This window comes from Macaca mulatta, chromosome 1, assembly GCF_049350105.2.
Source record: "Macaca mulatta isolate MMU2019108-1 chromosome 1, T2T-MMU8v2.0, whole genome shotgun sequence".
NCBI lineage: Eukaryota > Metazoa > Chordata > Mammalia > Primates > Cercopithecidae > Macaca > Macaca mulatta.
This window is the reverse complement of record NC_133406.1, coordinates 221,567,471-221,579,639: the sequence shown is the minus strand read 5'-3', so window position 1 is coordinate 221,579,639 and position 12,169 is coordinate 221,567,471. Positions and strand designations below refer to the sequence as shown.

General features: G+C 49.6%; 1 protein-coding gene and 1 pseudogene across 5 annotated transcripts in view; one reads left to right on the top strand and one right to left on the bottom strand.

The window, feature by feature from the left end:
- CAPZB (capping actin protein of muscle Z-line subunit beta) overlaps window positions 1-12,169 on the bottom strand; it is a 148,086-nt gene that overhangs the window by 57,691 nt on the left and 78,226 nt on the right. The window lies entirely within an intron of this gene.
- LOC144335809 (uncharacterized) lies at window positions 4,556-6,246 on the top strand (annotated as a pseudogene). Its single transcript, XR_013406998.1, has one exon. The product of XR_013406998.1 is annotated as an uncharacterized LOC144335809 (transcript).

Genomic DNA, 12,169 nt, shown 5'->3' with positions numbered 1-12,169 from the left:
TCTTCCTGTGAAGGTTGTAAGTTGTAAGATGCACCAGTAATTATAACATCACTAAGTGTACACATTAAGTTTAAGAAGTAATTTCCCAATTTTGGCAACATTAAAACGTGAGTGATGGCTGGGCACAGTGGCTCATACCTGTAATCCCAGCACTTTGGGAGGCTGAGGTAGGCGGATCACCTGAGGTCAGGAGTTCAAGACCAACCTGGCCAACATAGTGAAACCCTGTTTCTACTAAAAATACAAAAATTAGCCGGGTGTGGTGGCACATGCCTGTAATCTCAGCTACTTGGGAGGCTGAAGCAGAATTGCTTGATCCCGGGAGGCGTAGGTTGCAGCGAGCTGAGATTGTGCCACAGCACTTCAGTTTGGGTGACAGAGCAAGACTCTGTCTCAAAATACAAAACAAAACAAAACAAATTAAAAAAAAAAAAACAAAAAAAGTGAGCAAGTCACGCACCACAGAGTTGAGATAATGGTACATGCAGCACATCTGGTGGAGTAACACAGATGTTTCTGACTTAAGATTTGTTTGACTTTGCGATGGTATTCAGTAGAAGCTGTAGTCTGAATTTTGATCTTTTCCTGGGCTAGCAATGCACCGTCCAATCCTCCCTCATGATGCAGGGAGACAGCAGCTCCCGCAGCTCCCCACCAGCCCCGTGATCACAAAGGTGAGTGATGACACTCTACAGCCACTGCGCGCCAGGTGCTTTCACCAAACTGTAGGCATGTTCTGAGCACGTTTAGGGTCAGCCAGCTGAAGCCATGATGCTTGGCAGGTTAGGGGGATTAAAAGCATTTTCTACTTCCAATGGGTTTTCCAGCATGTAACCCCTTCGAAGGTGCAGCAGCATCTGTACCCGCTCATATGAGGCACACGACTCCAGGCGGGGGTTGTGGTTGGTTACCTAGGGTTTAATGCAACTGAGGCTGGCCAAGAGTGCCAACATTAGGAAATCATTTTTGACCAACAAATGATTTATTCTACTTAGAAATGAGTCTTCCACATGCCATTAACAACAAAGAGTTTTTTCGGGAAACGGTAAGTCCCCTCCATCTCTTTTCTCAGACAGGTGCCCTGACCATCCGGAGATAAATAATAAACAAAAGCAGGCCTCCTGGGCTCGCTTTCAGCCATTCATACTCCAGACCCCAAAGCTTTGCCCTCTGGAAGCTCGCAGCCTGGAAGGGGCCACAACAGTTTCCTAAAGAAAGGGTCAGGAAGGGGAAGAACAAAGACGACAAATGGAAAGGAGAAATGAAAATCACTGTATTTGGGTCAACCACAGTCACACACAAGGCTCCTGTTGTCCACATGTAACCTTAAGCTTCCCTGAAGGGGATGAACCAGGCCTTCGGAGCCTAATTAAATTAACTGTTTCCTGGCCAGGCGCACAACCCATCACCTGTGTGCAGAGAAGCCAGGGTCTCTCTAAGCTGCCTGGCTGCTTTTAATTAAGGACTCATCCCTGAGAGATGAAGCACAATATACACAACCACCTTCGAGTCCCCAGAATGGAAGTCATCTTGGACTCAATGCTGAGAACTGCCCGCAGTCCCCCAGCCGGCAGGAGAAGCTACCGCCTACAGCCAGGCAATGGCCTCGGGCTAAGGAGCACAGGGAGGCTCCCCCGCACCCCTGCCCTCCACCGAACGTCCTGCGCGTCTATCCAGACCACCTTCCTTCCCCGAACTCCACCTAAGTCATCCTTCAGGGTCTGATTTGGCCACGCCTGCCTCTTCCACTGCAACCTCCCAAAGCTGCGTCGGCAGAGACCCTATGCTCCTGCATCCTGTGCAGGATGCGGTGTTGAGCCTCACAGGTTTGTGATGTGCATGTCTCTCCCCAGGGCAGGGATGAGCTGTCTGGACTGCCTTGTGCCTGGCTTGATGCTGGCAGGACTTCTGAAGCGCTGGTGGGATGGTGGAAAACGAGGGCCGCTCAGGTCAGGTTCTGATCTTTTGAAGCCCAAGCCTGCCTTGGTGGGAAGCAAGTTCTCTGCACTTCAGCGCCTCCCTTAGAGGAGGGACTACGGGGTCTTTGGTGGGTAGGAGAGAGACCGACCCTTGACGTGGATGGCATTTCATCCTCATGACTGCCAGCCCTGAGTTGGACGAAGGTGTGCACCCACGGGGCGTGGGCTGCCGCCTGCTGTAGGGCTGCTGCCAGCTGTGGCACTGATGCTGCCCCTTGTACCCTACACAGCCTCCTCCTAAAGCCAGACCTACAGCCTTCCCAGCATGAAGGCAAGCACGGGGTAGCTGCTGTTCTCTTCTGGGACGGTCCTCAGTCCTTGGTCTGGCTTTCTTAGTCCACATTTTTATTAGGATTATTGGCCAGATGCAGTGGCTCATGCCTGCAATCCCAGCACTTTGGGAGGCCGAGGCAGGCGGATCACTTGAGGCCAGGAGTTCAAGACCAGCCTGACCAACATGGTGAAACCCCCATCCCTACTAAAAATACAACTCCCCCCTCAAAAAAAAATTAGCCAGGCATTGTGGCGAGCACCTGTAATTCCAGCTACTTAGGAGGCTTAAGGGAGGAGAATCGCTTGAACCTGGGAGGTGGAGGGTACAGTGAGCCGAGATGGCGCCACTGCACTCCAACCTGGGCAACAGAGAGAGAAACTCCATCTCGAAAAATAAAAAAAAGTGATTATCACATTGGTTTGTATTCTTCTGTCACCTGAAATCTTTTTGGGAAAAGACCAGGTAAAAATATACAAACATAACTCATATATAAGATGATTTTTCTCCAAAGACACTGTAATTTCACAGAGGGATTCCATCCTCTGGTTTAAGTGAAAAGATACATAGTGAAACCAATTTTTTGTTCTCGTCAACATTTTAATGAAACAACATTATTCAAGGGCTTGCTGTAGGTCATAATTCCCAAGAACCTAAGGACGACGTTAAGTGAGGACTCACTGAACTATCAAAGTTATGAAAGGAATAACAGCAAAGATGTTTAAGTCTCACCATGTAAAAGGCATGTAACACACATCCTCATTTTATCATCACAGCAACCCTGTAGGAGGCAGGGGTGTTATTATCCCACATTATTGTTCACAGGTGAAAAAAAGAGGCACAGGTAGGTTAAGCAACTTGGCTACAGTCACACAGCAGGTAATTCAATGAAAGCCATGCAATCCCACCCTAAGGTCATGGGGACTCTAGAATGATGCCTGGTGAAAAACCTAGTGGGCAAAATACTTCAGCTGAAAGAGTCACCAGCTGGATGGTGGCAGAGAGAAGTACTTGGCAAGATGCGGTTTTCACACAATGAGGCCAATGCGAATGGAACCTCATACAAACCTCCTAGGGTAGAGCATCAAGGCCTAATTGCAGGGAGGGTAACGGGAAATCCATCCATTTTGTCATCACTGGATAAAGGGTTAGGCCTGGCCTCAGGCTTTAAAAACCACATGTGTGTCAAATGTCCACGTCTAAACTTAAGAGTTTAGGGTGAAAACTATGAATGGACTACCACGGAAGTTACAAAATAAGAATGCAGGGGGGAAACCTGAGGGCGTGCCACCCGAATGCGGGAGGAGCCAGACGGAGCAGCGCAGGAAGGGCTGTTCTTTGCCACTGATCTGGGGGGCTCATGATCGCCCAGGACAGACCAACGGCGTCGGGGTCTGTGGTTGACAGTTATCTGCACGTCGACACTGATGGGGATGCCAGGGAAATCTCACATACTCTGTTTGGCAGAAACGAGATACCCGAGGCAGAACGTGACAGTAAAGAGTCACATGGCCAGGCCACCATGGGCAACGGCAGCGCAGGGGATACTTTGGAATCTGAAAGCCCATGAAACACCCTCGAGTCCAAGAGGATCTGCTCCAAGATGAGGAACTCCGTGACCTCCAGGGCCCATACATGGAAGTGAGCCACAGTCATCCTGCCGTACCTGCTCAGTCCCCCAACGAGCCAGGCGAGGTGCTGAGTCCTGTACTCCTCACCCCATGGGTCCTGATAGCCCCCTGGGAGGCGAATGACCTTTGAAGCCACAGCAGAGGCTGACCAGCTCAGAGCACGGAGCCACTGAGTCAGAGGGCGGAGGTCTGGCTCCCTCCAAGATTCTCCAAAAAACCCTCACGACCACAAGCTTCTAAACCTCAACGACCTACCAAGATTCCAGTAATACTTCTGCTTCTCTTCAAGCGGCAGTGTTTGTGCCATGTTTGTGTGTCTGAGTGGGGGAGCGGGTGCTGAGGTAGACTCAACAAGTCGGTGGCTTCCCTGTTTTCAACACAAAAGTCACCCAGGCTGTCTGGCCACAATGTTTCACGCTGGATTCCTTCCACTGGATGGATGTCTCATCAGGTTTTGCTGTAATTTCACTGAGTCACCCACAGAAATGACCAAGCAGGGGAGACGGGAGGGGACATCTCCAGGGGGCCACATCTGAGCTGAGTTACAGGAAGTGAGGCGGGTGCGGCAGTTAGGGCAGGTCGCAAAGCAGCCCAAGGATGAAGGTGCAGAAGGAGGGTCTGTCGGTCAAAGGCGGGCAGCGTGGGATGCCGAATGCTGATGGCTGCACAACTTTTATTTTTTTTATTTTTTTATTTTTGTCATCACCCAGACTGGAGTGCAATGGAGCGATTTCGGCTCACTGCAGCCTCCACCTACTCCCAGGTTCAAGCAATTCTCCTGCCTCAGCCGCCTGAGTAGCTGGGACTACAGGTGCTCGCCACCATGCCTGGCTAATATTTTCTTTTATAGTAAAGACGGGAGTTTCACTATGTTGGTCAGGCTGGTCTTGAACTCCTGGCCTCAAGTGATCCGCCTGCCTCGCCCTCCCAAAGTGCTGGGATTACAGGCATGAGCCACTACACCCAGCCAGCTGCACAACTCTTGAGTGCACTAAAAACCACTGGACCGTACATTTTAAAAGTGTAAATGTTATGTTATATGAATCATATCTCCAGAAAGCTGTTGTTTAAGAAGAAAAGGTGAATCAAGAGAGGATATTTTAGGCAGAGAGAACCACAGGGATCCAAGACATCACAGGTAGACATGCAGGGAACCAACGGTTTCAGAATACGAGTACGTCGTGTGACCCAGGGTTAGGCTGGTAAAAAGCGAGCCTGGGTGTCAGGAACCATGGGCAGTGTTGTCTTTCTCCGCACTCTCAGTTGTAGTTGTTTGACTCTTCACTCGTACCACCCAGAGCTTCTCCTACATCAAAATAAACCAAGGGAATGCAGGGACTCGCCACTGGCCTGGAAGTCAGAGCTGGTTCTGCCACGAAACGGCGCTACATTGGGCATGGGCCGCGGCTACCTGGTCTCTGCAATGGATGGTTCTTTGAGACAGGAGCGCCTTGAGGGCTGTGAGTACAGAGGGAGGAGCTCAGGGTGACAAGCATGGGAGAGGAAGTCTGGGCCCATCACCTTCTACCTGGTTTATTCAAGTTCTAAGATCTTGCTTGAAAAAAGGGTTGTACCAATTTTCAAAATGTTTGAAAACCATTAGATGAGATAATCAGTAAGGTTTATTTTAGTATCAACATCCTACAAAGTTTCATAGTTCAAGACTTGAGAGTTAATCAAAAGTTTGTGTCATCCTTCCTAAAACAAACCTTTACTGAGCAAGGTACTCTGAGGCTCCAACCAACTGTGGCCTGCCCGGCTCTTCTGCTCACAGCCTTAGGACACAGGCGCAAGCAGCTAAGTGAATTATTCACAACAAGGGGAAGAAGGAAAAGGCTTGCACCCCATAAGCTTCTCCCCTGAATGCCATGTTCAAATTTAAAACTCTTAGGGAATTCTATATTTGTATACAGAATCCAAATTCCCTCCTCTTTTCTCTTCTAGGAGAGATTCCGAGTCCACCCCTTGCCTCCCCTCAGACCCCAACACCATCCTGCTTACTAAAGGGAGCCCAGTTTTCCCTGCTACCCATGGCACAGATCTTCATCAATTTCAGTGTGCCCTTCACGGATCTGGCACGTGGTCACTGGCAGTTACAGGGGTGATGACGGAGAGAAGAAACCCCAGGCTCCAACTACAAAGCCCTGCGGGACACACAGGCTCCTCTGGGCTTCCGGGCCCACATTCCTGGCCTATTTCAAACATCAGGGAAACAGACTGAGCATGCCATGCCCTCCTCAAGTATTTTTAACCTGCTTCCAAAACCAGACATGTTCTAAGGGGGGCGACCCAGGAATTCCTCATCCAGGGCCAGTGCCTGCCAACCGCGAGATGTTGGCTTTCTAACAGCTCTGGGGAGGGAGCGTTGTCTGCCTTTTCTGGCAGATGGGGAAGTGGGATCTCTCTCCAATTCACTTTTACATCTCACATTTCTCATCAACCAGAGGGCAGGATCTAACTTAAAGAGATAGTCTTCAGACCCTCCTCAATGGAAGCTCTCCAAACACTGTTCTCTGGCTTCCAACAACAACAGGAGCCCATAAGGTTCCCCAAATGAAGGAGCTGGATAGATCGTGTAGGAAAAAAATCCTATGAGGACAAGGCCAAGGAAGGGGCCTATATGCACTTCACTTGAATTATGCCTCCAGCTCTAGGTGACAAGAACCATCTTTTTCACTGCTGGAGAGCTCAGCATCCTACCACCTTGCCCTGATCCTGACCTGGTTCAGATTCCTCGCTTACGTACTTCTCTCACCTTGTAGCACTGCTGCACGTTAAACAGGAGGGAAAAGTTCTTTTGTTCATTTTCCTTAGAATGGAACCAAAATGATACTCCAGTAACTCCATCTAAAAGCTCAAGTGGCAGCTAACAGCACGGACACCAGGGGCATCCCTTGCCAGCTTCCAATGCCATGGTGAGAGACACTTATCATGGTTTTAAAAAAGACCAGAGAGCATTTTCACAAGCAATTCCTAAGAGACTTAAATTTCCTACACATAGGCAGAATAAAAACCAAAAAGGAAAAAAAAAAAACAAAAAAACCTTCCCCCAAACCTTTGGAGGAGACTTGCTGAGTGGGCAAACATTTTGGAAAGATGGAATTTTAAACACAAACACAAAAGGGCAGAGATTTGCAGCAGAAGAGCTATGCACACAGCCGGGAGGCCTTTAATTAGGGAAAGCTTTGCAAAGCCCACGGAGCATCGGCATCGGCAAATCTCCCCTTGGTCTCCGGAATGGAAAGAATGTGGAAACCAATGGGTGATCAAGGAGTTCGAATTTTGCCTGACACTCTTGCTGGGAATGAAGCATGCGGTCCTGTCTTTTGCCACCTTTTCAGCAGCCTCAGGTGAGCCTTTTAAAAAGGTGAAAGAGGAAGGAACACCTAGCCTGGGAGAAGCCAGGCTGGATCCTCTCCTTCCTAGAGTGCTTCCTGCAGATGGCACATAGGAAAGCTCTTCTGGTATTTGAAGGCATTAACAGAATTCAGGGGAGGACTAAACAACCCCCTTAGAGCTACGTGCTCTATTGTTTGCATTTTTACAAGTCCAGGCATTTTTACAGGTATTTCCAATGAGACTGAAATGGCCTGCACATAGGCAGATGACCTACAATAACATACGAAAGTGAGGTTAGCCCCCTGCTCCGCCCAGAGGGGACATCTGCCTATTCGGCTTCCAGGTTGTAGCAGCAGTCGTTTTCCCTAAACAGCTGATACCCTTTCAATTCTTTGCTTTCTGTATCATGAAGTACACTGGAGTCTGGAGCACAAACGCTTTAAACCAGTAATTTAACTCTACTTTTGAGGATACCCTATGTCCCCAGCAGTTAAGAGAAGGGCTGCCAAATCTTAACTCATGAGGGCGACAGGATCAGGAACAAAGGCCCGAACTCTCCACCATTCTCCTCTGCCAAAATCTACGAGTTCGGGAAAATGGCAAGCCAGGAGTTTACTTTAGGTTCCCTCAAGAGCAGCAGCTGTTCCCACCAGGGCTGTAAAGGAGTCAGTAGGAACTGAGAGACCTGAATGGTCTGATTCAGAAAGTCCCAGCTCCCTGTGAGGTCAATAAAGAACTCTGTCTCAACAGAGGCAACAAGGCCACTGACTCCCAGGAAAAGACTGATGTGGGCTTTTCTAGAGGCAGGCAGGCTCTTGGATCAACAGGCTTACAAGGGCACATTTCTCAGTTATGATCTTAAAAATTGCAGGGAACCTGCTGATCTCTGTCTCTTACCCATCCAGAAAGTCTGAGTGGGAGCTAGCAGCTGATCCTCAGCAAAACCAGAGTGTGCGCCCATCACCTGCTTTTTGGTAAGGGACCCATGTGACCTGAATCAAAACTCAAAGCTCACCAGACACCAATTCACAGGCTCTATCTAACAGGGCAGAAACCCACCTGCTCCTGCTCAGTCCCTGCCCAGTTAGTTCCTTCCCACCACCCACCAGCTGTGTCTCAGGCTCTGCCCACTCTAAGCTTTCCCTGGGACTCGTCTGCCAAGGGTGGGCCATGGTGTCCTCCGTGGTGCTCCACAGTGCCCATGTTCCTCATATCAGAAGCCTTGCATTCTGGCCAGGAGTGGTGGCTCACCTCTGCAACCCCAGCACTTTGGGAGGCCAAGGCGGGTGGATCACCTGAGGTCAGGAGTTTGAGACCACCCTGGCCAACACAGTGAAACCCCATCTCTACTAAAAATACAAAAAATTAGCGGGGCGTGGTGGCAGGCATCTGTAATCCCAGCTATTGGGAGGCTGAGGCAGGAGAATCACTTGAACCCGGGAGGCAGAGGCTGTAGTGAGCCAAGACTGCGCCATCACCCTCCAGCCTGGGCAACAAGAGCGAAACTCCATCTTCAAAATAAAAAAGAAGCCTTGCGTTCTATCCATCCTGAGTATCTATCTCCCACCATGGCTATGAGCTCTTTAAAGACACAACTATTCTCTTGTCACTCTGACCCTGGTGCTTCAGCTTAGGCAGGGCCTTGCATTCATAGGGGCTCAAGTAGGCGTGCACTCACTGAATGTCCACTTCAGGCTTGACAGTGGGGATACAAAGGTGAACAAAAGACAAGATCCCTGCCCTCCCAGAGCCAAAAGCTCCTAGGATGGAGCAACTCCCAAGAGACAGGAGAAGCAAGGGGCATGCCTGGGGGCAGGGTGGGGGCGTGAGGGAAGTGAGGTCCCAGCGGAGGTGTGAAGATGAGCAGTTAGTGGGAGCAGAGTTGGTGTGGACATGTGTCCCAGTCAAGGAAACAGCATGTACAAAAGATGCAACAAGACAGGGCACAGGCCCGGGAGTGTGCAAGACGAGGAAGCAGGAGGAAGGGACAGGGCCAGATCAAGAGCTCTTCCACCCAGATGTGTTCTCCGGGCTTGATCCCGACAATGTGGAGTCATAAAGGGACATTATCCGAAGTGCATTTTGGCAAGACTACTCCGTACGCAGAGCAGGCTGGGGCAGGCGGGGACGACAAGCAGGAAGGCCTGTCTACAGGTTATTATGATACTCCAGTAATGCAGGGAGGAGCAGTAGCAATAAACATTCATTGAACTGCTCTAAAATGAGGATTGGGACATACCTTCACACAACAGGCTGTGGACAAGGTGGATGGCACTCTATAAAGAAGTGACCGCTCTTGGGCAGGAACTACATCTCCACTGGCCTCCAGCAGCCCGAGCTGCACCCAGTGCCCCTCCTGCCTGCCTCCCTCCTGGACTCCAGCTGCAGTTCCGCCCTGTCACATGCCCTGCTTAATGCCTGCACTGTCAAGACTCAAGAGGTGAAGTACAAGAGGTAACAGCAGTAGGCCGGGCATGGTGGCATCACTTGAGGTTGGGAGTTAGAGACCAGCCTGGCCAACACGGTGAAATCTCATCTCTACTAAATGTACACAGATTAGCTGGCTGTAGTGGTACGCATCTGTAGTCCCAGCTACTCGGGAGGTGGAAGCAGGACAATTGCTTGAATTGGGGAAGCTGAAGTTGCAGTGAGCCGAGATCGCACAACTATATTCCAGCCTGGGAGACAGAGTGAGACTCCATCTAAAAATATCTCTCTCTATCTCTCTATCTATCTTATCTATCTATCTATCTATCTATCTATCTATCTATCTATCTATCTATCTATCCATCCATCCATCCATCTATCCATCTATCTATCTATCTACGGCTGGGCGCAGTGGCTCATGCCTGTAATCCCAGCACTTTGGGAGGCCGAGGCAGGCAGATCACTTGAGGTCAGGGGTTTTGAGACCAACCTGGCCAAAATGGTAAAACCCCATCTCCACTAAAAATATAAAAATTAGCCAGGCACAGTGGTACAGGTCAGTAGTTCCAGCTACTCCAGATGCTGAGGCTGGAGAATCACTTGATCTCGGGAGGCGGAGGCTGCAGTGAGCCGAGATCACGCCACTGCACTCCAGCCTGGGTGACAAAGCGAAACTACGTCTCAAAAAAAAAAAAAAAAAAAAAAAAGAGGTAATGGGAGAAATGCTTGCTTGTCATTGTAAGATCTGAGCTCACCTCACAGTCTCTCTCCCACCTGGAAGAAGGCACGACCTTTCAGAGCCTGATCAAGCAGCAACCACCCACCTATCTGGCCAAACAGAGAAACACAGGCTGCTTTTGACAAGGGGCACGCACTCTCCTCCTTAAAAGGACAGCTCAGTGATCACGGCAAAACAATGGATTCCAGCCACTCCTGTCACCACCTTCATGAGATAATGAACCGAAAATCCCGCTATCCCCAAATTCTGAGAGGAGTCCACATTAGACATTCTAGGCTGTGTGATCTGAGACCAAGAGATGAGAGGGGACAGGGATGCCTCGTGGAGCTGAGCTGTGACTCAGGAGACCTCAGCCCCTGGCACTCAAGGGCTGGTGATCCCGGCAGGTGGCAGTATATGGACAGTCTTTTTTTTTTTTTCTTTTCCCGAGATGGAGTCTTGCTCAGTTGCCCAGACAGAGTGAGACTCCATCTCAGAAAAAAAAAAAAAGAAAAAAAAATACATATATATATATATATATATATATATATATATACACACACACACACACACATATATATATATATGACTGGGCGTAGTGGCTCATGCCTGTAATCTCAGCACTTTGGGAGGCTGAGGCAGGCAGATCACTTGAGGTCAGGAGTTTTGAGACCAGCCTGGCCAAAATGGTAAAACCCCATCTCCACTAAAAATATAAAAATTAGCCAGGCACAGTGGTACAGGCCAGCAGTTCCAGCTACTACTGGAAGGTGAAGATTCCACCACCTTCCTTGGATGATTTGCACCGAGCATTTTCCCCACACGACGTCCTTTAATAATCACAACTGCCCTCTTTGAGAATGAGGCAAATCCAGAATTCTCTCCATTACAAAGATGAGGAAAATGAGGCCTGGAGTCTAGGTAGCTTACTCAGGGTCACCTAGATATTCAGGGTGCATGCACCCAGCCCCAGCTGATTCATGACTCCGTGACCTTAAAAACTCTGTCCAGGCCAGGCGTGGTGGCTCACACCTGTAATCCCAGCACTTTGGGAGGCCGAGGCGGGCGGATCACGAAGTCAGGAGATCAAGACCATCCTGGCTGACATGGTGAAACCCCGCCATCTCTGCTAAAAATACAAAAAAAATCAGCCGGGTATGATGGCAGGTGCCTGTAGTCCCAGCTACCCAGGAGGCTGACGCAGAAGAATGGCATGAGCCCGGGAGGCGGAGCTTGCAGTGAACGGAGATCACGCCACTGCACTCCAGCCTGGGCAACTGAGCAAGACTCCGTCTAAGGAAAAAAAAAAAGACTCTGTCCATATACTGCCACCTGCCGGGATCACCAGCCCTTGAGTGCCAGGGGCTGAGGTCTCCTGAGTCACAGCTCAGCTTCACGAGGTATCCCTGTCCCCTCTCATCTCTCGGTCTCAGATCACATAGCCTAGAATGTCTAATGTGGACTCCCCTCAGAATTTGGGGATAGCAGGGTTTTTGGTTTATTATCTCATATTTATTTGGCATCAACATGTGGCCAAAGACTGTGTTAGGGTATGGGGGTAGAGATAAGCATCATGGCATCCCGCAGGTGCTCAGAAGCCAGAGGGCCCTCAGTGCTAAGACTACAGTTACAGCACACAGCAGTGCTTTCAGTGCATTAGATACAATCTGGAGATTTGGCTGTCCCTACAGGCAGCGTTTGGGACTAGGAAGGTCAATGAGACAAGAAAACAATGTGGGTGAAGAAGTATTAAGCCTCTTTAAAACACCTGATGTACATATTGCCTCTACTCCCAACTGATGTT